The sequence below is a fragment of the Carcharodon carcharias genome, chromosome 12, assembly GCF_017639515.1.
Source record: "Carcharodon carcharias isolate sCarCar2 chromosome 12, sCarCar2.pri, whole genome shotgun sequence".
In the NCBI taxonomy this organism is placed as follows: domain Eukaryota; kingdom Metazoa; phylum Chordata; class Chondrichthyes; order Lamniformes; family Lamnidae; genus Carcharodon; species Carcharodon carcharias.
Genome location: NC_054478.1, coordinates 46,641,510 through 46,666,479, shown reverse-complemented (window position 1 = coordinate 46,666,479; position 24,970 = coordinate 46,641,510).

The window sequence follows — 24,970 nt, the reverse complement described above, 5'->3', positions numbered from 1 at the left end:
CAAAAGGAAGCTACAAAAAGGTGTATATAGGTTATGTGAGTGGGCAAAGATCTGGCAAATGGAGTATAAAGTGGGAAAATGTGAAATTGTTCATTTCGGCAGGAAGAATAAAAGAGAATCATATTATCTAAATGGTGAGAGATTGCCGAGCTCTAAGGTGCAGAGGGATCTGGGTGTCTTAGTGCATGAATCGCACTATTATGCAGGTACAGCAAGTAATTAGGAATGCTAATAGAATGTTACCATTTATTATGAAGGGAATTGAATACACAAGTAGGGAGGTTATGCCTCAGTTGTACAGAGCACTAGTGAGATCACATCTGGAGTACTGTGTACATTATTGGTCTCCTTATTTAAGGAAAGATGTAAATGTGTTGGAAGCAGTTCAGAGAAGGTTTACCAGATTAATATCTGGAACGGGTGGGCTGTCTCATGAGGAAAGGTTGGACAGGCTAGGCTTGTAACTACTGGAGTTTAGAAGAGTAAGAGGTGACTTTATTGAAACATATAAGATCCTGAGGGGTCTTGACAGGGTGGATGTGGAGAGGATGTTTCCTCATGTGGGAGAATCTTGAACTAGGGGTTACTGTTTAAAACTAATGGGTCACCCATTTAAAACTGAGATGGGGCAAAAATATTTTCTCTCAGAGCATTGTGAGTTTTTGGCACTCTCTTCCTGAAAAGGTGGTAGAAGTAGAGTGTTTGAATATTTCTAAGGCACAGGTGGATAGATTCTTGGTAAGCAAGCGGTGATAGGTTATTGGGGGTAAGGCGGGATGCAGATTTGAGGTTACTATCCGATTGGCCATGACATTATTAACTGGAGCAGGTGTGAGGAACCGAATGGCGTACTCCTGCTCCTTGTTTGTACGTTTGCATATTTGTATTATGACAGTTTCCTCTTGGCCATATGGCTAAAATAAAAGACGCCAGAACAAAAAAAAATTCTATAAAAACTGTATGCAACACCCCTTCCAATAATACATACTAAATTGAGCTATTTTACATCATGTATTCCCTTAGTGTCTATCTTATGTGTCTTTGTCTGGCCTAGTGCTCCAGTGGCTGTAGCATGGAAGGCTGCTGACTTTCACTGAGGTTGACTGCAGGTGGCCTTGCAGGGTTACCTTGAACAACTCTGGCCATTGAGGCCCAATGTTGGACTGCAGCACCTCAGCAAAAATGTCAACAGTCTGAGCTGGCTGACTGAGTGGCAACAGCAGAGGCACTGGCAGAGTGGCATTGGTGGGAGCATGAAGGCATGAAGGGATGAAGCCAGAAAGGATGAAATGTTTCTGTAACACAGGGTAACTGCTGTTCCCCTAACAGTGCTTCAGCAATCGTAGGAATCTGTTGGAGGGCAGATTGCTGGACTGCTATTAGAACATGTAAGCCCCTTTCAGCACTGGTGTCCACAGCCATGATGGCAACAGTCTGAGCCTGCATGGCAACAGGCATGTATCTCATGACCTCAAACTGAGCTTCCATTGCAGCACTCAAACAATGACTGGTTTCTAACTGTGCTGTGATGGAAGCTGAGTCTGCAAGTGCTGTCATAGCGATGGCCAACACATCTGCGCTGGAAAGAATGAGCTCAAACTTTATGATACTTGATAATACCAAACAGGCTCTCTGACAGGCCTGTCAAGCACCAAGTTTCTCTGTATGGATACCCATCAGCCTTTTCCTATATGTTGGCCCATCAAAGTCCTAAGCTTAGCCCTCTGCTACAAAATACATCTGCCACCTCATCTGCCTGGAGACTGGTATATGCCATATCCTTTTGCCTGGCTGCGGCCCATTCATGGCCAATGACTCACCATGCATTGATTCCTCTATAATATCTACAGTGTCAATATCTGAGCTGGTGGCTTCAGGTATCAGATCAAGTGATGATCCTTCTTCATCAGACGTCTGCTTATTATCTCATCCTTCATCATCAGGGTGTGTTGTCTGGCCATATGGCAGTTCTTGAGCATCTGAAAACATAAATGGAGAAGGAGAGTGTTGGTTTGAGGTAAAGGGGTGGGGGGGGGGGGGGGGGGGGGGGGGGGGGGGTGGAGGTGCGGAGTTACAACCACAGCCGATGTTATTTGTTCAGCAAGCCAAATCCCAGAGGGAAACTTCTCTTACTGATCATAACAATTTTTTTTTGTAGTTTGGAAACAAGGGAAAGAACAATTGATCCCAGAAGCACAGAATCTCAATAACACTTTTAGGATTTTAAAATTAAAAAATGTATTAACAAAAAAAATCTTAAGCACTCAAGATTAAAGGTACACAGTTAAAACAGTTTTATAAAACATCCCCCACAAAAAAAAACATTTGGTTAGAACACACAAGTTAACTACTTGGCAACAGCTCCCTTATAGATTTTTAACCATAAAAATCCAGTAATATTACCAAAGGCAAAAACATTTGTCATTTTAGTAAAGGTATGCAACACAACTTCTCACCGTCTTCCAGTCCGCTCTGGAAATCCAAAAGAAAGGCTCAGAAACAGACTGCTTTCCAAAAACAAAGGCTTCCCTGGCCTGAAAACTGCTTAAAATTCACAACTTTCACACATTCTTTCAGCACAGATCTGCTCTCAGGACATCTTCCCCCACACAGCCACATAGCTCAGCCCAATATCTTTCCTTAAATTTCCTTTTTCCCTTTCATTTTAGATTCCATTGCGCTAATTACCTCTTTGAACTCAACTTTTCGAAAATATAACAATCTTTCATGTTTTCCTATTGCCTCTACTTTCGGATCAAATGAAATTTCATAACCTTCCCTCGTTTGCTTATGAGGCCTTTGTAAGTTGTAAAAGTCCCTTGTCACTTCTAAACTCCCTTTTGAATTTTAACAGCTGAAAAGTCAAGTCCCTACCTTTTACCTAATGCAAATTTTAAAACACAACCTATTTACTTATAAATCCAAACTCACCAATCTCTCATTATACATGCATGAACCTAACACCTTTACCTTTCATCTATCAGTTCCCATAGACAAGCTGTCTTTACTAACCTTCCCTCCAGTTTAATTAATCATGCACACACACACACACACAGACACGCACACCCTTCTTTACAGAATGCCACCATATTCCCAAAGTATTAAAAAACATCAGTTTGCAAAGTTTGTACTTCATAACAATCATAATAAATTGCAGGATGAGGACAAAATTCGATTTGAGAAGACGAACAAGTCCTCAATGGCCATCAGTGCCAATAATTCATGCAAGGTGCTCAGGAGATGCAGACATATCTGACCCATGCTTGGGAGATGCAAGCGTACCTGATGCCCATGAGTTGACTGCTACTCCTTGAAATCATGTGTGACCTTCTGCTGCAAGATAGAGGGACGAGTTTCAACGAGCTTGCTGCAAGATGTTTTTGGGTGATGGACTGTAAAGCTGAATAGCCAGAAGTATTTCAAAGTTGTGAGATGTGGGTATGAGGCTTGCAGCAGTGTGTGACAGCAGTCTGAAAATTAGGCATAAATCTTGATTCCTAGAGATTGTTGATGGGGAAATAATGGAAACGTGATACATTGAGCAGTGTTTGAGGCTGGTGGAGTGGTTCGTAGGAGATGGCATTTGAAGATTAATTCACTGATATTGACCATTCACGTGAGGTCATTGAACTTTTTTCTGGCACTGCAGCTGGGTCCTCAGGACCAGTTCCCATTCCTTTCTTAAAGAATGCCTGGATAGTCATCTGGCACCCTCCATTAACATGATGTTGCTAATTATGTCAGCTTTGCCTCAGTTGTTAATGCTCTCCCCTCTGGGATGGAAGGTTCTAGTTTCAAGTTCAACTACAAGACATGAGCAAAAACATCAAAAGCTGGCATTCCAAAATACTATTGAAGCAACACTGCACATCAGAGGTGTCACCTTTCAGATGAGATGTTAAATCAAGGGCCCATCTGCCCTCTGAGGTGGGTGTCAAAGATTCTGTGGCACTATTTCAAAGCATGGAAATTATCACAGATATTCTAGCCAATATTTATTTCTCAACCAATATCATAAAAGCAGATTATCTGATCCTTATTACATTGCTGTAGCAGCTTGCATTATATGAATTGGTTGCCACATTTCTTACCTCACAGCATTGGCTACCCTTCAAAAGTTCTTCATTGGCTGTACAGTGCTTTGATGCATAGATGATCATAAAAGGCAATGTATAAATGCATAAAAGTCTCCAGTACTGCATTCAAAAACTGAGAGCTCTCACTCCAGCCTGCTGCTCCATTCTCCATGTTTCATCTTCTTGGTAATACTTCCAGAGGCAGTTTCAATACCTCCTGCAAGCAGAATGCACCTCCCATTTAAGAGGTGCAGCCTAGCTTTAAGAAGTGTGGGTTAGCTTAACTCATGAAAGTCCTGCAAGCACCTGGGCCTCCTGCTGAGCGTGCAACTAGAAAGCAGCACAAGTATCATTGGGCTGAATGTTCCAATCATTCAGGTGCACAGGTAGCATGAAGCTGTGTACTACCCTTATCACCTTTATCAGGCATAGGTTGCTCTCTCATGGTGTTCTCCATTCCCACAAGCTGACCATACTGAATTTTTAAGTCAGTGAGTTTTTAATTGCTTAGCAAATAATGATCATAGCGAACAAGCCCTCTGGTGCAGAAAACCTAATTTTACAGGTGGTGCCTCATTTGATGAGAAGAAAATTATTATTGAAAATTATAAAAATATAATTAAAATTTAAAAAATATATAGCTGTCTCTTTTATCTCTCTCCCTTCATCTCATGTGCATTTCCCTTTTTTCCACTTTTTGTACATTATTTTAAAGCCAACGAATATTGTGTGCTTTACATTTCCTGATTTGGACTCAAGTCGGTGTCTCAAAAGTAAGCAAGCATGCAAATAGTAGCTATCACTGAGTGTAGCTCATTACTGAGTGAAGCACAAACAGAATCTGAGCTTAAAATTTGGTGAGTGAGGGAATTTTAACAATTAATTTTAAGGGTTGATCTCTTTAGCATTTAACTAAATTTTATTGTGAAATTTCTTTTAGTCTTAGTCAGGGATAATCAAGCTCCCTTTTGGAGAACTATACTTAGTTAATTAGGTAGCGAGTTAGAATTGGTTTCTCTAGCCAGCAGTGCTGACTCATCTTTGTAGATTTTCAGCTGGTATAAATGCAGGTGGTCTTGCTAAGAGCATGGAATAGGAAGCATGAAGATAACAACTCATCACTTAGTGCAGCTCAAAACAGAAGGTGAAATTGGGAATTTGATCAGTGAGGAATTCAGTGCAGTGAGGGAGGAAGCACTATTGTAACCTTTTTCAAAAAAGGAGTGGGCAAAGAAAGGGAGCCAGAGACCAGCAGCAGGACATGAGAGCTGAAGCCTTGAAGCATTACTTAGGTGAGCCATTGATAAGTTTTAAGTTTGTTTTTCTCTCTGACAGACCAGTAATTTAATTTGGTACTGGGGAGATGTAAGTGTTGCATTAAATTTACAGCTTAATTAGTTAAACCACTTGATATAACCACAGATAATCATTGAGTGATATTTCTAAAATTAATTAGTTGAATAAAACATAATAAAGATGGCAAGGCAGATGATTTGTTGCAGCTGTAGCATATGGGAAATGATGGACACCAATATGATCCACAGCAACCACTCTGTAGCAAATCTGTCGAAGAGTCATGAGGACTCGAAACGTCAACTCTTTTCTTCTCCGCCGATGCTGCCAGACCTGCTGAGTTTTTCCAGGTAATTCTGTTTTGTTTTGGATTTACAGCATCCGCAGTTTTTTTGTTTTTTTTACTCTGTAGCAAATGTCTGCAGCTCAAGGGACGTCAGCTAGGAGCTGATGAGCTGGAGTCTGAACTTCAGACACTATGATGCATCAGGGAGGGACAAAGTTACCTGAACATTTTGTTCCAGGAGGCAGTCACATCCTTTAGGCTAGGTACTTTGAAGTTGGCCTGCAGTCAGGGACAGGAGTGCGTGACTGCAAGTGAGACAGGTATGGGGATCCAGAAGAGTGATAAAAGTGTAATAATTTTCATAATATTTTTCTGATTTATTGTGAAGTAGGTTTATGGGTTAAGTATAGGTGGTTCTGTCTGCATGATTTAATTATATTTGAAGTCAAGTAGATTGCAAGCTTGAAATTATCAAAAGAAGCTAGGTCTAGAAATGTGCTTGGCATGCTAATGAGTAAACATGGATGCTGGCTTAATATGTAAGATGTGAAGGGAATTTGCATTTTAGATAAATGAAGGGAGTTTTGGATTTCAAAGGGATCTTAGTCTGTTTACAACTAGCCAGATAAGCAAGGCTAAGGGTTGTGTTTATTTTCTCAAAGGTTACTGCCAATATTGGCAACATGAACATTTTTATATTATCAGGAAGATACAGTTTCAAAGACATATGGAACAATAGAATTTACATATTAAAGACAGAGAAACATATATAAAGGAGAATGAAATGCTATGTAAGGAAGGCCATGTAAGACCTAATAGGAGTGTGTGAAACCGCCTTCAAGAAGCCTCCAGCCATTTGTGCATAAGTTTGCTACATAAAGTAACTGAAGTTTGAGAAAACCATTTGGAATTCCACTGCCAAATGGGTATAGTGTTAACTTACACATTTTATTTTAAGTCTAAAATCTAATTTGGACTGTTGTCTTAAAGGGGATGTTTAATGGGGAGTCAGGTCAGATAGAACTTTTACAATTTGTTATAGTAGTAAGTAATTGTAGGTGTATGTATGTGCTTGAAACCTTTTATTTTGTGAATTAATATTTTAATTTATTTTTTTTTAAACCCTAGAGGTCTTGGTGGACTCATTACTTCTGAATTCAGTGCATACATCTTGTAATAAATACAAATTGGAAAACTGTTGTGGCACCGTGACCAAGCTTCCCTTGTGGATTTGGTTCACCTGGCACACATCATCTGCTATGTCATAACAAGAAGGTAGCACAGAAGGAGCTTCATTCCTTGCAATTGTCCAACAAGTTCAATGTTCTTGCAGTTTGTATGGATAAGAGCAGGGACTGCAGGGTGGGTGTGTGAACTGACCATGGCAGTGTGGTGCATGGAGACATTCTAGTGGATGGAGTTAATGGGAATGTAGTGTTAGTAGAGGACAGTATAGTCAGTTGGATAGATGCACTTCCCTGCAGCTGAAAGCAAGTAGGTTGTATTACCTGCCTGGTGCCCGGGGTTTGGGATATCTGATTGGGGTTGGAGAGAAACTTGCAGTGGGAGGGGGAGGATCCAGTGGCCATGGTCTACAGGGGTAAATCAATGGGACTAGGAAAGAGGTTCTGCTAAGGGATTATGAGCAGCTAGGGGCTCAATTAAAAAGCAGAACCACAAAGATAATAATCTCTGGATTACTACCTGGGCTATGCACAAATTGGCGTAGGGTAACTAAGATTAGAGAGTTGAATGCATGTCTCAAAGATTGGCGTAGGTTTTGATTTATGGAGTACTGACACTGCACTGGGGAAAATGGGAGCCTGTACAGTTGAGATGGTCTTCAGCTGAACTATGCATATTAGTAGTGTGGGAGAGAAGGGTTTAAACTGACTAGGGGGGAGGATGGAAACACATGCAAGGAGATGTGATAAATTAAAGAGAAAAGGCAAGGCAATAAAGCAGAGTGGCAAAATGGGTAATGACAGCCAGAGTGTGGTAGGAAGGACAGAAAGTATAAATGTGAGAGTGCACCAACAGATAAGGTCAGAGTTTGCAAGAATGGTAAAAAGATAAAATTAAAGGCCCTGTATCTGAATGCATGTAGCATTCATAACAAAACAGAAGAATCAATAGCACAAATAAAAATAAATACGTATGACCTGTTAGCCATTTCAGAGATGTGGTTGCAAGTTGAACAAGGCTGGAACCTAAATATTCTAGGATATTTGATATTTCAGAAGGACAGGACACTCAGAAAATTTGGTAGGGTAGCTTTATTAATTAAGCATGGCATTAGACACAATTGAGAGATGATATTTGTTTAGAAAATCAAGACAGTAGAGATAAGAAATAGCAAAGGTACGAAGTCACTTGTGGGAATAACTTATATGCCCCCTAACATTGGTTACATTGTAGGACACAATATACAGGGAGAAAAAAATGTGGTCTTACAATAATCATGGGTGATTTTAATGTCCATATAGATTGGGTGAATATGATTAACAAAGGTAGCCTGGAAAATAAATTCATAGAGAGTATTCTGGACAATTTCTTAGAGTAGTACACTCTAGTACCAACCAGGGAGCAGGCTATTTTCGACCTGAAACAGGTTGAATAATGACCTCATAGTAAAGGAGCCTCAAGGCAACAGTGGTAACTACATGATAGAATTTCACATTCAGGTTGAGAGTGAGAGGTCTGGGTCTAAGGGTAGTGCCTTAAACTTAAACTAAGGCAATTATAAGAGTATGGAGACAGAGTTGGCTAATGTGAACTGGGATAATACGTTAAAAAGTAAGACAGTAGAGAAGCAGTGACAGACGTTCAAGATGATATTTCATAACTCTCAGCAAAAGCATATTCCATTAAGAAAGAAAGACTCAATCAGAAGGATGCACCATCTGTTAAGCATGGTATCAAGTTGAAGGAAAATCATACAATATTTTGAAGAACAGTGGGTAGGTCAGAAGATTGGGTGGATTTTAGAAACCAGCAAAGAATGACTAAAAAACGAAAAGGAGGCAGAAAGTAGCGTAACAGAGAAAACTAGCTAGAAATATAAAAACAATAAGAGTTTCTACAAGTATATACAACAGAACTGAATAACTAAAATGAGTGTTGGTCCCTGAGAGGGTGAGACTGAGGAATTTATAAAGGGAAACAAGAAAACGGCAGAAGCTTTGAACAATTATTTTGCAAAAAAAAATCCCAAGGATACTTGAAAATCAAGAGGTAAAAGGGAGGGAAGAACTTAAAACAATCACAATCACTTGGGTCAGAACTAAAGGCTGATAAGACCCCTGGAACTGATGGCCTGCATCCTAGGGTCTTAAAAGAAATGGCTGCGGTGATAATAAATGTTGGTTGCAATTTTCCAAAATTTTCTAGATCCTGGGAAGATCCTAGCAGATTGGAAAATCACAAATATAACACCTCTATTCAAGAAAGAAGGGAGATAGAGCAGGAAACTACAGACCTAACGTCTGACATAGGGAAAATGCTAGAATTTATTATCAAGGAGGTAATAGCAGGACATTTAGAAAATCTTAATGCTGTCGCGTAGAGTCAACCTGGTTTGTGAAAGAGAAATCGTGTCTGAACAGTTTATTTGAATTCGTTGAGGCTGTAACAAGCATAGTGGATAAAGGGCAGCCTATGGATGTGGTGTACTTGGAGCAGAATCATCCCAGATTTGCTCCAAGTGCGGTAGCGGGTGGGAAAAACGACATTTTACTTTCCAATCCCACCACATTATTTATGCATTCCTGGGAAACGTACCATTTCGATGGTGGGCGCGCTAGCATTCACCCACCCTCCATCACTTTGCTGCTTCATCTCGCCAGGCGCCTTAATTAAAGTCCAGCTGCATGCACAGATCTCAGTGCTTCCAGCCCATGGCTACAATAGGGAAGACATCCATGAAAGGCAAGACTGCAGCCCCCAGATTTAGCGACACGTCACTGGAATGCCTTTTCAACACCGTGGAGCCTGCCACAATGTCCTCTACCCGTGCTCTAGCACTTGGAGGACTGCTGGAGGCCAGAAATCTGCTCTGCCCATGTCAGATGACGAGCCTTTAGACTTGGTCGTACCTAAGCTGCTGCAGCTGCAAAGGTCAGGGACATCAGGAAGTGATGTCCACTGCACTCCCCAGGTTGCAAGGCATCATGGAGGATTTTGTCGGCCTTTAGTCTGAGGTGATAGTGCTGGCACGACGATGCACTGAGGTCAACACTGGTGGGATGGCCGCTGCCATGGAGATGTTGATCCAGGACACTAGTCATGCACTTCTGTGTGCATTGCACTCCATCGCTGACACCATAGTTGGCCTCCAACAATGTCAACATGAGAGGGGTGTGGGAAGCTGGATCTCACTCCAGCTTCCCTTTCTCCTCAAGGAGTCAGCCAGGGGCCTTTGGGCACCCATTGGGAGGAGGGTCAGCAGCTGCACACCCCGGGGCCATCCATCCAGGTGACTCCGTGACTGCCCGGCCCATTCAAATCCATTCCTCCTGTGGCCCCAGCAGCTCCAGCTGCATAGGCTGAGGAAATGTCATCACCACACGCAGGACCCTGAAAGAGGCTAGGGCCCACCAGGTCTCAGCCCTCCAGAGGACACCCGCCAAGGTCATCATGGTCACGGCACAGCAGTCAGCAGTCTGCCTCCACCTCCTGGGGAGCACTAAGATGTAGCAGCAGTGTTAGGAAGGTTAAAAAATATATATATTCACTGTGTGGGCATGGGCATTAATCATTTGTACATGATGTTGACTATTGTAAATAAACTCCCAACAATACCACCCTGCCTGTGGCTCTTTGTTATGATGAGCAGTGTTTGTGTCAGTCTGAAGTGAAGCCTTGGTCCCTGCATATGATAAAGGCAGGTGTCTCAGTCCAGGGCCTCCTCCCTGTGCTTTGGTGCAACCTTCCCAGCACAGTGATGGTGCGTCTTCACAGTCACTGGACACATTAATCATGCCTGCACCTCAATGGGGTTTATCATTGCTGCCGGAATGTCATGGGCCGGTGGCACAGAGTTACAACACTTTCTCTGCGTGCTCGGAGCACCTTTCAGGTGTGGCTGGTCCACCATCTCATCAGCAACTGTGTTCGCTGACAATGTGGTACTGAAAGGTCCAGCTTGCAATGAATACCATAGGATCAGGAGAAGTTAATGTTTCCCCACTGTATCTCCATGAGGAACAATTTTGACCTCGGCGGGTGGGCTTGTTGGGGGCAGGTGGTGGTCAGGAAGCCAACCACCGCCCACAATTGAGGCCGGAAGGTGATTTCATGCTGGCGAGCCAATTAAGGCCCACCTAGAGTGAAAGCCGGCTGGAGAACCTCCGAGAAGAGGCGGGCGGGAATGGAGGCTTGTTGGCCGTCGGGTCCAATGGCGACCTGACGGCCAGTTCAAAAGCGGTACAGGCAGCCCCAGGGAGGCTGCCTGCATCAGAGTTGCAACAGCGACATGGCTAAGACCCAGGAAGGCGAGCCCATGCAGGAGGTGAAGTCAGCGGGGCAGTTGGCCCCGCGTTTCTCCAACGAATACCTCGTTGCCCTCCTGGAGGAAGTGGCTGCCAGAAGGGACACCCTTGTCCCCAGAGACGGGAGGAGGAGGCCACCACATCTCACCACGAAAGCATGGGAAGAGGTCAGAGCCCAGGTGAGCAGCCTCGACATGGTGCAGCACACCTGGATGCAGTGCTGGAAGCACTTCAATGACCTGTTGCACTCAGGAAGGGTGAGTACCGTGTTGGCACGGATCAGTGTGGTGAATTGTAAGGACTGGCCATCCCCCTGTGGAGCTCAAGGGTGTTAGAGTGTGATGCCAACTGTCAATGATGCCGGAGTTAGTCAAGGGGGTGAGCCCTGGCTGCTTGGATTGAGTGCCATGCGGCTCAAGGGCCATAACTTGGATCTGCCTCGAGCTGCTCCGCTGCTGGAGTTGGTCAGGCTGCAATGACGCTGCAAGTAGAGAGTGGACCAATCAATGTCCCTCTACCTTTTCAAGAGAAGATATTGCATAACAGTATTGAGAGGTCACGGACTGGCTGGTGGGGGGATGAGGTGGGGGATACCCCCACGCTTCTTCATCCTCTCCCACTATGAGTAGGAGACCTTAGAGCTTGAGAGGCGCCATGCACCTCGGTCAACCGGCTGCGGTGAGATTGGGGTGTCAGACGATGGTAAGAGTGCAGTGCACTGAGGTGGGAATTTCGGCTTGTGCAACCATTCTAGTGTACTCTCTTCAATTATGTGAACTTTGAACTTGGAATCCCCATTGATAATTGAAAGATGATGGCACCAAGATGCAAATCCCCATTGTCTCGCCAGGGTGCCTGGCATGCACAGTGACAGCATGGTGACTTTAATTAACGATATGTACTTCTTCTGCCTTTAAGGTTCAACAGCAGGCATTCGCCCTGAGGACTCTGAAGGGTCACCCCTGACCCCGGACAATCACCAAGCACTTGCATAACAACCGCTCTGTCAAGCAGGCATTAGCCCAGATACCAGCACCTCGGTGGGCATTAGATTGGCATCTAGTATCTCAGTGCACATTGGTGAGGGTACTTCACACTCGCTTGAAGAGCAGGTGGAGCCAGAGGGTGCCCAGGTCACCGGCAGTTGGAGGACTGCTGATGACCAGGATGATGCTCAGTCGAAGGCTGATGATATGCCTCTGGTGTCATCCATTAGGCAGCAGATACTGGACATCCAGCGGGGTGTGCGGGAGGATCTGGTCGAGAGCCATAAGGGTATGCGTGCCATGGTCTCCGTTTTGGAGGAGTCCCTGCAGAGTGTGAGCATGGCATTGACACTCATGGCTGAGCGCAATGCCTCCTCCATGGAGAGAGTGGTGACTCTATGGTGAGGCTGTTCCAGGGACAGAATCATGGGTCCCTGGGGTTGCATTCGGACCTGCAAGCCGTCACACAGGCAATGACCTCAGCTGGTCAGTGTCCATGTGTGAGATGGATGGGGCTTGTCCATCAATGGTGAGCAGGGAGGTCCAGAGCGACCTCCCGTGGGTGCATCAGCTGCCTGTCTTCTCTGCGGGCTTCTCTCAGGGCGCTCTGGATGACAGCAGCAGCTCCTTCGCCTCTCTCCCAGTGACCGTGGCATCTGATGTGGCTGCGGCAACTGGGGAGATACCAACCCCGGCACTGGCTGCTCCCTCCAAGGCAGGGCCAGCACAGGCTCCACCGACCAGCAGACAACTGCCAAGGTCATCAAGGCCAACAAGACAGCAGAGTCAGCAGGCTCTCTCCAATGCCGGTGTCAGCAAGGGGGGAGCACCTAGACTTAGCACCCATACATATACGTTTAAAGCACCTTAAGCACACAAGGGGCTGGTCACAGGTGACCTTTTGTCCCCCCATTTAGCTTTCTGTTTTTTAATAGTGTGACTACCAACACCAGTTACTGTTCAGTTTAGGAATCTGTGAGTTCCAACATTAAATGACATGTGATTTTGTGCTATTGGCCTCAGTATGCTTCACTTGTTCTGAAGGGAGTTCTGCAGATTTGGCCAGTATTTAATGCTGGACGTAGGTCTCTTGAAACTTTATTGCACAGACACTGAGTGTATCGTGTGGGCCAAGGAAATGCTGCTTTCTGGGATCTAGGTTGGAGGCAGCAGCCCTGGCATAAGGTGGTAGTTCTTATTTAGTAGCCTAGCTGAAAGGGCATTGTATCAGTGTGTCCCTGCCTCCCTGGAGGTTACCCAGGTCTGCCTCCATGCCCTCAGTGTCCTCCTCACCATGCCCATCTTCAGATTTGCTTCTGGACTCATCATCTGTTGCCTGTGGAGTTGTGTCAACACCCTCTTCCTCCACTGGGTCCCCTCTTGCCAGTGCAAGATTGTGGAGAGTGCAGCATGCAACCACTATCAGTGACACACGATCTGGGGGGTACTGGAGTGCACCCCCTGAATGGTCCAGCATCGGAAGCGCATCCTGAGAAAATCAATGGTCCTTGCTACCATCTCCCTTGTGGAGGCGCGACTCCTGTTGTGCCACTGCTCAGCCTCTGTTCTTGGGTGGCAGAGTGGCATCATGAGCCACCTTTTCAATGTATAGCCCTTGTCACCCACCAGCCAACCATCCAGTCGGGCTGGAGCTCATAAGAGGCTTGGCACCTGGGAGTGTCTCAGGATGTAAGCGTTAAGGAAGCTGCTTGGATACCTTGCACAGATTTGCAGAATCTGCATCTCCCTTCTGCCACTCTCTTCCTCAGAGAAGGAGGTGCCTCCAGTGGAGACCACAATCCCCATTACCAGTGTAAGGGAAGGCTGTCTGATACCTGGAAGGGCTCACACAGTCTGGATCTTGTGGGGGATTGGAAGACACCAATGAGTCCTGAATGGAAGCCTAGAAATGCTCAGAATGAAGCTCTGAAGCAAGATGAAGCAGTCCAGTTCAAATAAGCAACCAGCAGCACACGATCTCCAAAATTCCTCATTACTCACATTGACAATGCTGCTGACCCTCCTTATCCAGCCCATGAATGAGCTTTTGCAAATTGTGGGCTTCCTGCCTGCCCATTTTTCTGTACAATGGGTGAGAAATCGCATGAGCAATGATAAATCGCAGAAAATTGGGGTGTCAAGGGCCTTAACTGACCTCTTAATTAATGGTGGGAGCAGCTCTGCCTCCCATGCCTGCTCGCTGACTGAAATATTGTGCAAGCGCGCATTGATGTTGGGACGCTCACCTGCCGATGACACGCATCATTTCACACTCGAGCAGGTCGGGTGCATGCCCGCCCACTGAGGTGAAAGTTCTACCCCATGAAATGACCCTGTTCACAGAGCAAAAGCAAGCTGCAATCAGCCAGACAGGAGTCAGACATTCACATAAGCTATGTGAGGATTTATGGAGTGTCCCAACTGCATGTTGTCATCATCCTTCTAGAATGTAGGGATTATGGGCATCCACTGCATCTTTATGACAGGAAGCTTATTACATAGGGTATGTGCACTACCATCAACCAGACTGGAGTTAAATGTTCACCGATGCAATGTGAGGATCGATGGTGTTTCCTCACTGCATGTCATCATCGTTCTTCACTAATCTAGTGGCCATGAGGGCGTCCAAAATGCATCTGCGTTGTCTGGCCAGTGCGATGGCCTCATCACCATCATCATTGCCTTCGAGGATCTCCTCACCCTCATCCGCATTGACATCCTCCTCATTGGAGGAGACGTGCAGCTCCTCCATCCTCTCCTCAGCGAGCTCCTCCCACTGTTGCAGCGCCAGGTTGTGAAGGGCACAGCAGGTGATGACAATGCGTGACAGCCTCTGTGGGCTGTTTTGCAGGGCTCCCCCAGACCAGTCCAGGCACTGGAAACTCATTTTCAACATCCTAATGGTTTGCTCTACTAGAATGTGCCTCCTTGCTCCTAATGTATTCCTTCTGCAGAATGAAAGAGAGAGACACATGAGTTAGCATTAGTCTCCTCGGGACCTGTCATGGCTACATGTATGGCTCCGACTCCATCTCAAGGCCCCTTAACGCATCCCAGAGAGTGCTGGCCACCACTTGGATGGCCAGTTTAGTGCACTACAAGGCTTCCTGAAAGCCCACCTACCTCCGCCCCACTCCACCCGACTGATTGGCATTAGGTTTGCCCACTAAACTGCATGCTGTGCTCTCAACTCAGGTGCAGGCATTCTCCTAATCTGCATCGCAAGGCTGCATTGTTAGCTTGAACCATGCAGGAGACTGGTCCAAACCTGAATGAAGACATTGCATGGGGCTATGAACACCTCCATCAGTGACTGATCCACAGCCAGTTTTTGCAAAGAGATTGATCAACTTGCCCAGTCGTCCAATCATTCTAAAGCCCACTAAAATTCTCATTAATTTGCAGCCTGCACCTGAACGTTGAAAGGTTCAGAAGCATTTGGTGGCAGGTTCATGCTTCTGCATTGCTTGAGTGGGCAGATAAGCTAGAGGCCCTATTCCAATCACGTCAATGTAGCTGCACCTGAACTGTCTCAGCTGTGAAAGAATGCTCACCTTATACAAGGTTTCTCTAATGCATGGTCACTTCCCTCCCCTCCTTTGCTTGTACTTATAACACCTTAAGACATAGGAGCAGAAGTAGGCCATTCGACCCATCAAAACTGCTTCACCATTCAATGAGATCATGGCTGACCTGATAATCTTCAACACCACTTTCCTGCCTTTTCCCCATAACCTTTGATTCTCTTACTGATTAAAAATCTATCTATCTCAGCCTTGAATATATGTAACAACCCAGCCTCTACAGCCCTCTGCGGTAAAGAATTCCACAGATTGACTACCCTCTGAGAGAAGAAATTCCCCTCATTTCTGTTTTAAGTGGGCATCCCCTTACTCCAAGATTATGCTGTCTGGTCTTACACTCTCCCACAAGGGGAAACAACCTCTCAGCATTTACCCTGTCAAGTCCCCTAAGAATCTTATATGTTTCAATAAGGTTGCCTCTCATTCTTCTAGATTCAAATAAGTACAGACCCAACCTACACAACCTCTCCTCATATCCCTCCATACCCAGATCAACCTATTGAACCTTCTCTGAACTGTCTCCAATGCCAGTACGTTGTTCCTTAGATAAGGGGACCAAAATTGTTCACAGTATTTTAGGTGTGGTCTAACTAGTGCCTTGTATATTTTGAGCAAGACTTCCCTATTTTTATATTCCATTCCCTTTGAAATAAAGGCCAATATTCCATTTGCCTTCCCTATTAACTGTTGAACTTGTATGTTAGCTTTTTGGGGTTCATGCATGAGGACTCCCAAATCCCTCTGTGCTGCAGCCTTCTGCAGTCTTTCTCCATTTAAATAATATTCAGCTCCTTTATTCTTCCTGCCAGAGTGCAAAACCTCACATTTTCCCACATTGTATTCCAGCTGCCAGTTTTTGCCCACTTACTTAACCTGTCTATATCCCTCTGTAGACCCCTTCTATTAGTTAGCCAATCCTCTACCTGTGCCAATATATTACTCCCAACACCATGGGCTCTTTATCTATCCTGCTTGTTACCTCCTCAAAGAATTCTAATAAATTTGTTAGGCATGATTTCCCCTTCATGAAGCCATGCTGACTCTGCTTGATTAAACTATGTATTTCGAAATGCTCTGCTATCATATCCTTTATAATAGACTCCAACATTTTCCCAATGATATTAAGCTAACTGACCTACAGATACTGTTTTTGTCTCCCTCCCTTTTTGAATAAGAGTGTTACATTGGCCATTCTCCAATCCTATGGAACTTTTTCAGAATTTAAGGATTCTTGAAAGATTACTACCAGTGCATCCACTATCTCTGTATCTACTTCCTTTAATATCCTCAGATGCAACCCATCAGGTCCAGGGCACTTATCGGCATTTAGCCACATGAGTTTCCCTAGTACTTTTTCTCTCATGATTGTATTTATTTCCTCCCCTGATTTTTTTCCCCTTGATTATTTAGTATTTTTGGAATGCTATTAGTATGCTGTGAAGACTGAAGCAAAGTATTTATTCAATCCTCTGCCATTTCCTTGTTCCCCATTATTATTTCCTCAGCCTCATTCTGTAAGGGGCTTATATTCAATTTGGTCTCTCTCTTCCTTTTTATGTACTTAAAGAAACTCTTATACTGTCCATTTTATATTACTTGCTAGTTTACCCTCAAAGCTTATTTTCTCCCTCTATTATTTTTTTGGTCATCTTTTGTAGTTTTTTTAAAAACTATCCTAATCCTCTGGCTTACCACTAATCTTTGCCACATTGTATGTTTTTTTTTCAATTTGATACTGTCCATAAGTTCCTTGGTTAACCATGGTTGGTTTATCCCCTTCTTTGAATCCTTCTTCCTCTCTGGGATATATCTTTGTTGAGGGTCATGAGCTATTTTCTTAAACGTCTGCCATTGTTCATCAACCACCTTTTCTGTTAAACTGCTTTGCCAGTCCATTCCAGCCAACTCTGCCCTCATTCCATTACCCTTATTTAGGTTTCGCACAGTCGTTTCCAACCCAGGTTTCTCACTCTTAAACTGAATGCTAACTTCTACCATATTATGGTCACTGTTTCCCGGGGACTATGCACTACCATCAGACCATGCTGCCTTGCCCCACCCCCCCAACCTCACTCCAACCGCAGTGCAGCCTTGGCCCAGCACTGTGCTGTCAGCCAGTTGGGAAAAAGTGACTTGCCTGTGCCCTTGCCTGAATGTACGGCGGCTCTTCCTTGAAGAAGAATGGGTGACCCTCATGAGCACTGCACAACCTTAGTGTGCACGCACTGCCGAGCTCCCCATGAAGTGCAGTACACCTTTTAAAGGCTGCTGTGAATCACAATGTCCTGAAGTCACGCCGATATGGGAGGTAAATTCAATATGGGGGATGATTCCAGCGGACAGGCAAGATGATGAGATGCAAATACATTAAAATGAAGTTCCCGATGTTGGAAAGTAGGAAAGGTGGTCTGCCATTGTTTCTGTTTATGCAACACTCTGCTTTTTTATTCTTCCTGCCAAAGTGAACAACTTCACAATTTCCCATATTATACTCTATTTGCCAGATCTTTGCCCACTCACTCAACCTATATATATCCGTCTGCAACCTCCTTATGTCCTCTTCACAACATACTTTCCTATCTATCTTTCTGCATTCTACCATGCCTTCACTCCCCTCACCAAAGGCATTCATATAGATCGTAATAAGTTGAGGCCCCAGCATAGACCCTGCAGGACTCCACTCATCACATCCTGCAATCAGAAAAAGACCCATTTTTGCATTTTCTGTTTTCTGCCAGCCAGCAAATCTTCTATCCATGCTAATATGTTACCCCCTACACCATGAGCTTTTATTTTCTGCAATAATCTTTGATGTAGCACCTTATCAAATGCCTTCTGGGAATCCAAGTATAATCTGTCTACAGGCTCCCCTTTATCCACAGTGCATGTTGCTCCTTCAAAAACTTCAGTGGTTAAACATGATTTCCCTTTCACAAAACCATGTTGACTCTTCCCAATTACCTTGAATATTTCTAAATACTCAGCTCTAATCTCCTAAAAGATCCATTCTAACCCCTTCCTCACTACAGACATCAAGCTAATTGGCCTACAGTTCCCTGATTTCTGCTTCCTTCCTTCTTGAATAGAGGAGATATATTTGCTATTTTCCAGTCTGATGGAACATTTCCAGAATCTAGCACATTTTGGAAAACTAACACCAATGCGTTCACTACCTCATTACCCCCGTCTCTTAAGACCCTAGGATGTGGTCCACCAGGACCCAGAGAATTATCAGCCCACAGCTCCATCAGTTTGCTCAGTACCACTTCCCCAATGATTATCATTTCACAAAGTTCCTCTCTCCCTTCTACCTCCTGATTTGCAGCTATTACTGGAATGTTTTGTGTCCTCTATAGTGAAGACAGAAGCAAAATGTTGGTTCATTTCATCCGCCATTTCCTTATTATTTACTATTAACTCCCCACTGTCACTCTCTAGAGGACCTACACTCACTTTATTTACTCTTATCCTTTTTAAATATCTCTAGAAACTCTTGCTATCTGTTTTTCCTACTCCTGATTAACCTTTTAGTCATTCTTTGCTATTCTTTATATTCCGACCAACCATCTGACCTGCCACTCATCTCTTTTATTTTATTCTTTCATGGGATGTGGGCTTCGCTGGCTGGGCCAGCATTTATTGACCATTCCCCCCCACCTGCCATGACACCCGCTGCCAACTTTTCCTTATGTTCTTTTTGGCATCAATCAGGTGGTACCTCCATCAATCAAACACCATCTCCTGATTCCACAGCATAGTTGACCATCCCATGTGTAAGGCTATTCATTGTCCTGGCTTGTAGTTCAAGGGTCATTGAAGACAGCAAGAAAAAACATTTTTGACAAATAAAGGACAATTTTTATTTTAGTAGGGAAACAAAGACAGAGACCAAATACCAGCTGTGCCTGGCCAATATGAGAAATAGGTCTTGGGAAAACATGTCTACAGTTAATAATATCACTACTGATTACCATTAATTAATTATTTGACTCAATTAAAGCACAATCACTCTTAGTTTTAAATCAAGGTGTCCAAAGTGACTTTCAAAATTCAATACAGGCTTATAATCATGAGCAAAGCAGAAATAAAATGTGGTAATACAACATTGCAAATATTATGGCTGCAGGCCTCGGGTCTACAGTAGGCATGCATGTAAGGCTTAATGTGTGCTAGTTGTAAACAGTAATGGAGTGTTTCAAAGTATTACCATTGAAGTTTAGTCAGACCATTAAGTGTTTTTTTTAATTGTTCATGGGAATTCCACATCCTACTTTCCAAAGATAGCAAAATCCAGAGATAGATTCATCAATGAAATCCCTCTCCGTAGACTTTGCTTAGTATTTGAAATCATTTATTTGCTTCTTAAAACTCTGCAGTGAGCATCAGAACATGAAAAATTTCATTGACGAAAATGTACTGGATATAGGCCAGAATTTTGCCATCGGTGAGTTGGGGTAGGGGCCCGCTCGCCAAAGCGAAAATGACGCTCCCTGATGTCATCCCGCCCCATTTAAATATTCAGGAAGGCGGGCGGACAGCAAAATCAGCTGTCCACCCACCGACCTGTCAATGGCCCATTGAGGCTACTGACAGGATAATTAAGCCAATTAAAGGCCCTGCCCGTCCAACCTTAAGGCTGATAGGCAGGCCAGGAGCCCCAGCCGGCTTCTGAAAAAACATGAAACCTCATCCACTGGTGGGATGAAGTTTCATGTCTGTTTTAAAAAACTTTATTAAACTTTATGTGATATTTATTAACATGTCCCATCTCCCTGAGGCAGCATTTAGTCTCAGGGAGCTGTGCGCTCTTTCGTGTGCATGCGTGAAAGAGCGCACTTTGACAGTTGGGGAATCCCTCCCCCCGCACAGGGTGGCCCACTGGGCAGGCCTTAATTGGCCCACCCACTTAAAATGGTGGCAGGGCCTGCTTTGGCAGCGGCGATCGGCTGCCTGCCTGCCGCCAAGCCGGTGGGGCCCTTCCGCCCATCAAGGGCAAAATTCTGCTCATGGTAGCCAGGTACGGCATGGTTAGGGTTCTGTTTAAAACTGAGGGAAATGAAAGTGCTATGAACTAAGATGCTCTTAATTAATCAGAAGAACTTGTTTGTTCACTTGTAAATATTTTTCTGTCATTTACACATCAGCTTGAGCACATCACATGCTGTTCTGAGATAAAAGATTATGATCTTTAAATTCAGATATGCAGATCACCATGATCGTATTGAATAGCACACCAGGTTTGAAGGACCAATTGACCTATTCCAGCTCTTATTTCTTATGTTCTTTTATAGGTTTAACATTATGAAACACAATATGGTCCCTCCACTTCTACAATCCATTTAAAAAGTTACCATTTAAGACATCATACCTTTTGCTATTCTTACTTGCTCCACATATCACAGTCTATGCCTGTATATTCCAAGTTATTTCTCACTCATGCTCTAGTGCTTCTCCTGAGTGAAATTTTAGAATGACTTGTGGGGCAATGTTTGGGGAACTGTGCTGTAACCATTCTACGATTATATTCTATGGTGTCTGTTAGTTTTCAGAACTTGTGCATGTGTCCCTGATGTTGATATGTCCATAAAACACTATAACTTGGGAGCATGGCACCAGAAAAAGATTCTGGGCCTTGCAGCACAGAAAATATAGCAAATATTAAATTATAAGCAGAAGAAATTGTATGCAAGATGGTCATTTTCCTCATGGTTACACAGGATGATGCTTCTTTAATGTTTCTGCTGTCAACAGCATGGGCTACTGAAGAATTCTGAGTGAGGCATACCCAAAGGGGCCCTCCAATAGCTCCCAATTGGTGTCTGTCTGGGATGCCCAAAAATGTGGGTCCTAAGAGTTTACTGATGAGATCAGTGTCTGCGCAGGTTGGCGACAGGCAGACCCACTACTACATTAGTATACTTAATCTCTGTCTAACACCAGAGAAGTTGGCACAATGCATATCAATTTCTACTCCAATTTGTTCCTGGTGATGCTGATTAAGCAGTAAATATTGACCAGAACACTGAGTAATCTCCTCTGCTCTTTTATAAATCACACAATTTCTTTTTACTTCCTCCTGAGAAGGCAGGCATGGTTAGGGTTTAACATCTTGTCAAAACGATAGTACTCCCAATAGTGCCACACTCCTCAGTGCTGTATAAAAACAATGACAGCTTGTATTTTATAGCACCTTTAACATAGTAAAACATGCCAAATGATTCACAGAAACAAAGCTAGGCTCCAAGCTATATAAGAAGATGTTATGATAGATGATCAAAAGCCTGGTCTTAGAGGTAGATTTTAAGGAACCTCTTAAAGGAGGAACGAGAGGTAGTGAGGTGCAGAGGTTTAGAGAGGGAATGTAGAACATAAGAAATAGGAGCAGGAGTAGACTGTTTGCCCTTTGGAGCTGCTGTGCCATTCAATTAGATTTTGTCTAATTTTCTACCTCAACTCATGGGGGGAGGTGGTGGCACAGTTGTATTGTCACTGGACTGCCAATCCAGAGACCCAGGTCAATGTTCTGGTGGACCTGGGTTTGAATACCACCATGGCAGATGGTGGAATCTGAATTTAATGAAAATATCTGAAATTAAAAACCTAATGATGTCCATGAAACCACTGTCGATTGTCACTAAAAAAAAACGATCTGGTTCACTAATGTCCTTTAGGGAAGGAAATCTGCTGTCCTTACCTGGTCTGGCCTACATGTGACTCCAGGCCCACACACTCTTAAAAATGCCCTCTGAACGATGGCAATTAGGGATTGGCAATAAATGCTGGCCTAGCCAGCGATGCCCACATCCCACAAACAAATAAAATAAAACTCCACCCTTCTGCATTATCCCCATTTCCCTTAATTGCCTTACTACCTAAAAAAACTATTGACCTTTGTCTTAAATATCCTGATCAACTGAGCATCCACAACCCTCTGAGGTAGAGAATTCCAAAGAGAACCAGTGGATGTGGAATATTTGAATTTTCAGAAGGCTTTTGAGAAGGTCCCACGCAGGTTAGTAAATAAAATTAAAGCACATGGAATTTGGGGATGAACGGATTGAGAATCAGTTACTAGACAGAAAGCAGAGAGTAAGAATAAATGGATCATTCTCAGGATGGCAGGCTGTTACTAGTGGGGTACCGCAAGGATCAGTGATAGATCCGCAGCTGCTCACAAACTATATAAACGATTTGGAAGTGGGGACCAATTGTAATATTTCCAAATTTGCTGATGACACCAAACTGGGTGGTAATGCAAGTTGTGAGGAGTATGCAAGGAGGCTTCAAGTGGACTTGGATGGCTAAGTGAATGGGCAAGAACATGGCAGTTGGAATATAATGTAAATAAGTATGGAGTTATTCACTTTGGTAGAAAAAACAAAAAGACACAATATTTCTTAAATGGTGAGAGGTTGGGAAGTGTGGGTGTCCAAAGGGACCTGGGTGACCTTGTTCATGAGTCACTAAAAGTTAGCATGCAGGTGCAGCAAGCAATTAGGAAGGCAAATGGTATTTTGGCCTTCATGGCAAGGGTATTTGAGTACAGAAGTAAAGACGTCTTGCTGCAGTTGTATGGAGCCTAGGTGGACTTCACTTGGAGTATTGTGTACAGTTTTGGTCCCCTTATCCAAGGAGGGATATATGTGCCATAGACGGAGTGCAACAAAGGTTCATCAGATTCATCTCTGGGATGGCAGGATAGTCTAATGAGGAGAGATTGAGGAGACTGGGTCTGTATCCCCTAGAGTTTCAAAGAATGAGGGGATGACATCATTGAAACTTAAAACGTTTTTACAGGACCTGACAAGATTGATGTAGATAAGATGTTAAGATAAGAGTCTAAAACCAGGGGACATAATCTCAGTATAAGGGATAGGCCATTTAAGACTGCGACGAGAAGGAATTCATTCACTCAGAGAATGGTGAATCTTTGAAATTCTCTAACCCAGTGGCCATGGAAGCTCAATAATTGAGCATGTTCAAAACAGAAATCAAGAGATTTCTGAAAACTAATGACATCAAGGGAAATGGGAATAGCACGGGCAAGTGGAGTTGAGGTAGATGATCAGCCATAATCTAATTGAATGGTGGAGTAGGTTCAATGGGATGAATGGCCTACTCCTGTTACTATGTTCCTAACATGCCAGTTCCCTTCCTAATTGCTTACTGTATCTGCATGTTAACTTGAAGAACTAGGGCCTCAGAAGCTGAAAACATGGCTGCCAGTGGAGGAGTAATTAAAATCAGGGATGCACGAGAGGCCAGAATTGGAGGAGCACAGATATGTTGGAGGGTTGTAGGGCTGGAGGAAGTTACAGAGTTAGGGAGGCACAAGGGATTTGAAACTGAATATGAAAATTTTAAAACCGAGGTGTTGTTTCACTGGATGCCAATGTAGATCAGTGAGCACAAAGGTGAATGGTACTTGGTGCATGTTAAGATATAGCAGCAGAGTTTTGGATGACCTGAAGTTTTTAGAGGGTGGAAGATGAAAGGCCAACCAGGAGCGTATTGAAATAGTCAAGCCTAGAGGTAGGAACAGCATGGATATAGGTTTCAGCAGCGGATGAGCAGAGACAGGACCAGAATTGGGTATTGTGAGGGCAAAGTATCTGAGAGGGGAGTAAGTAAAGGAGGCAAGACAACAGCATAGAGGAATGAGAGAAAAGAAATAAAGGAAGGAAAAAGTGGAAATAGAAGTATTGGCCTTGTGTCCAAAGCAGCAACTGAAATGCACGTGGCCTGGTTATGTAGCAAGAATTGGATACATATATACAAGGTACAACAATAGGATACATATCTCCTTGTAACAACAGAGAATAGCACATTGATAATTGGAGGGAGTCCATAGTTAAGGTTCAGTGTCCCCTGGTGGGATAAATTTGATGTAGGTAGACTGAAGCCATCATGAAGCATTGATGAACTGATGTTTATCTTTGGAATTGCATGCAAGTGAGTCCAAAGCTTTTTGAAGGGTAGAGTGTCAGAGGACGGAGTACTGTAAGTATTTCCATAAGAATGAAGAGAGCCAGTATAGAATTGGTAGTGAAGTTGAAGGTCTCTAAGATAGAGTAGTGTAAAAATTCACTTCAGCCCAGGTGAATGAGCTTCTGGGCAGGCTCCAGGCTGAAGCTGAAAAACCAGTAAAAACAAGAGAGGGGAGGTGGTGGCATAGTGGTAGTGTCATTGGACTAGTAATCCAAAGATTCAGGGAACCTGGGTTTGAATCCCAAAATTCAAATTAAAAGATTGTCAT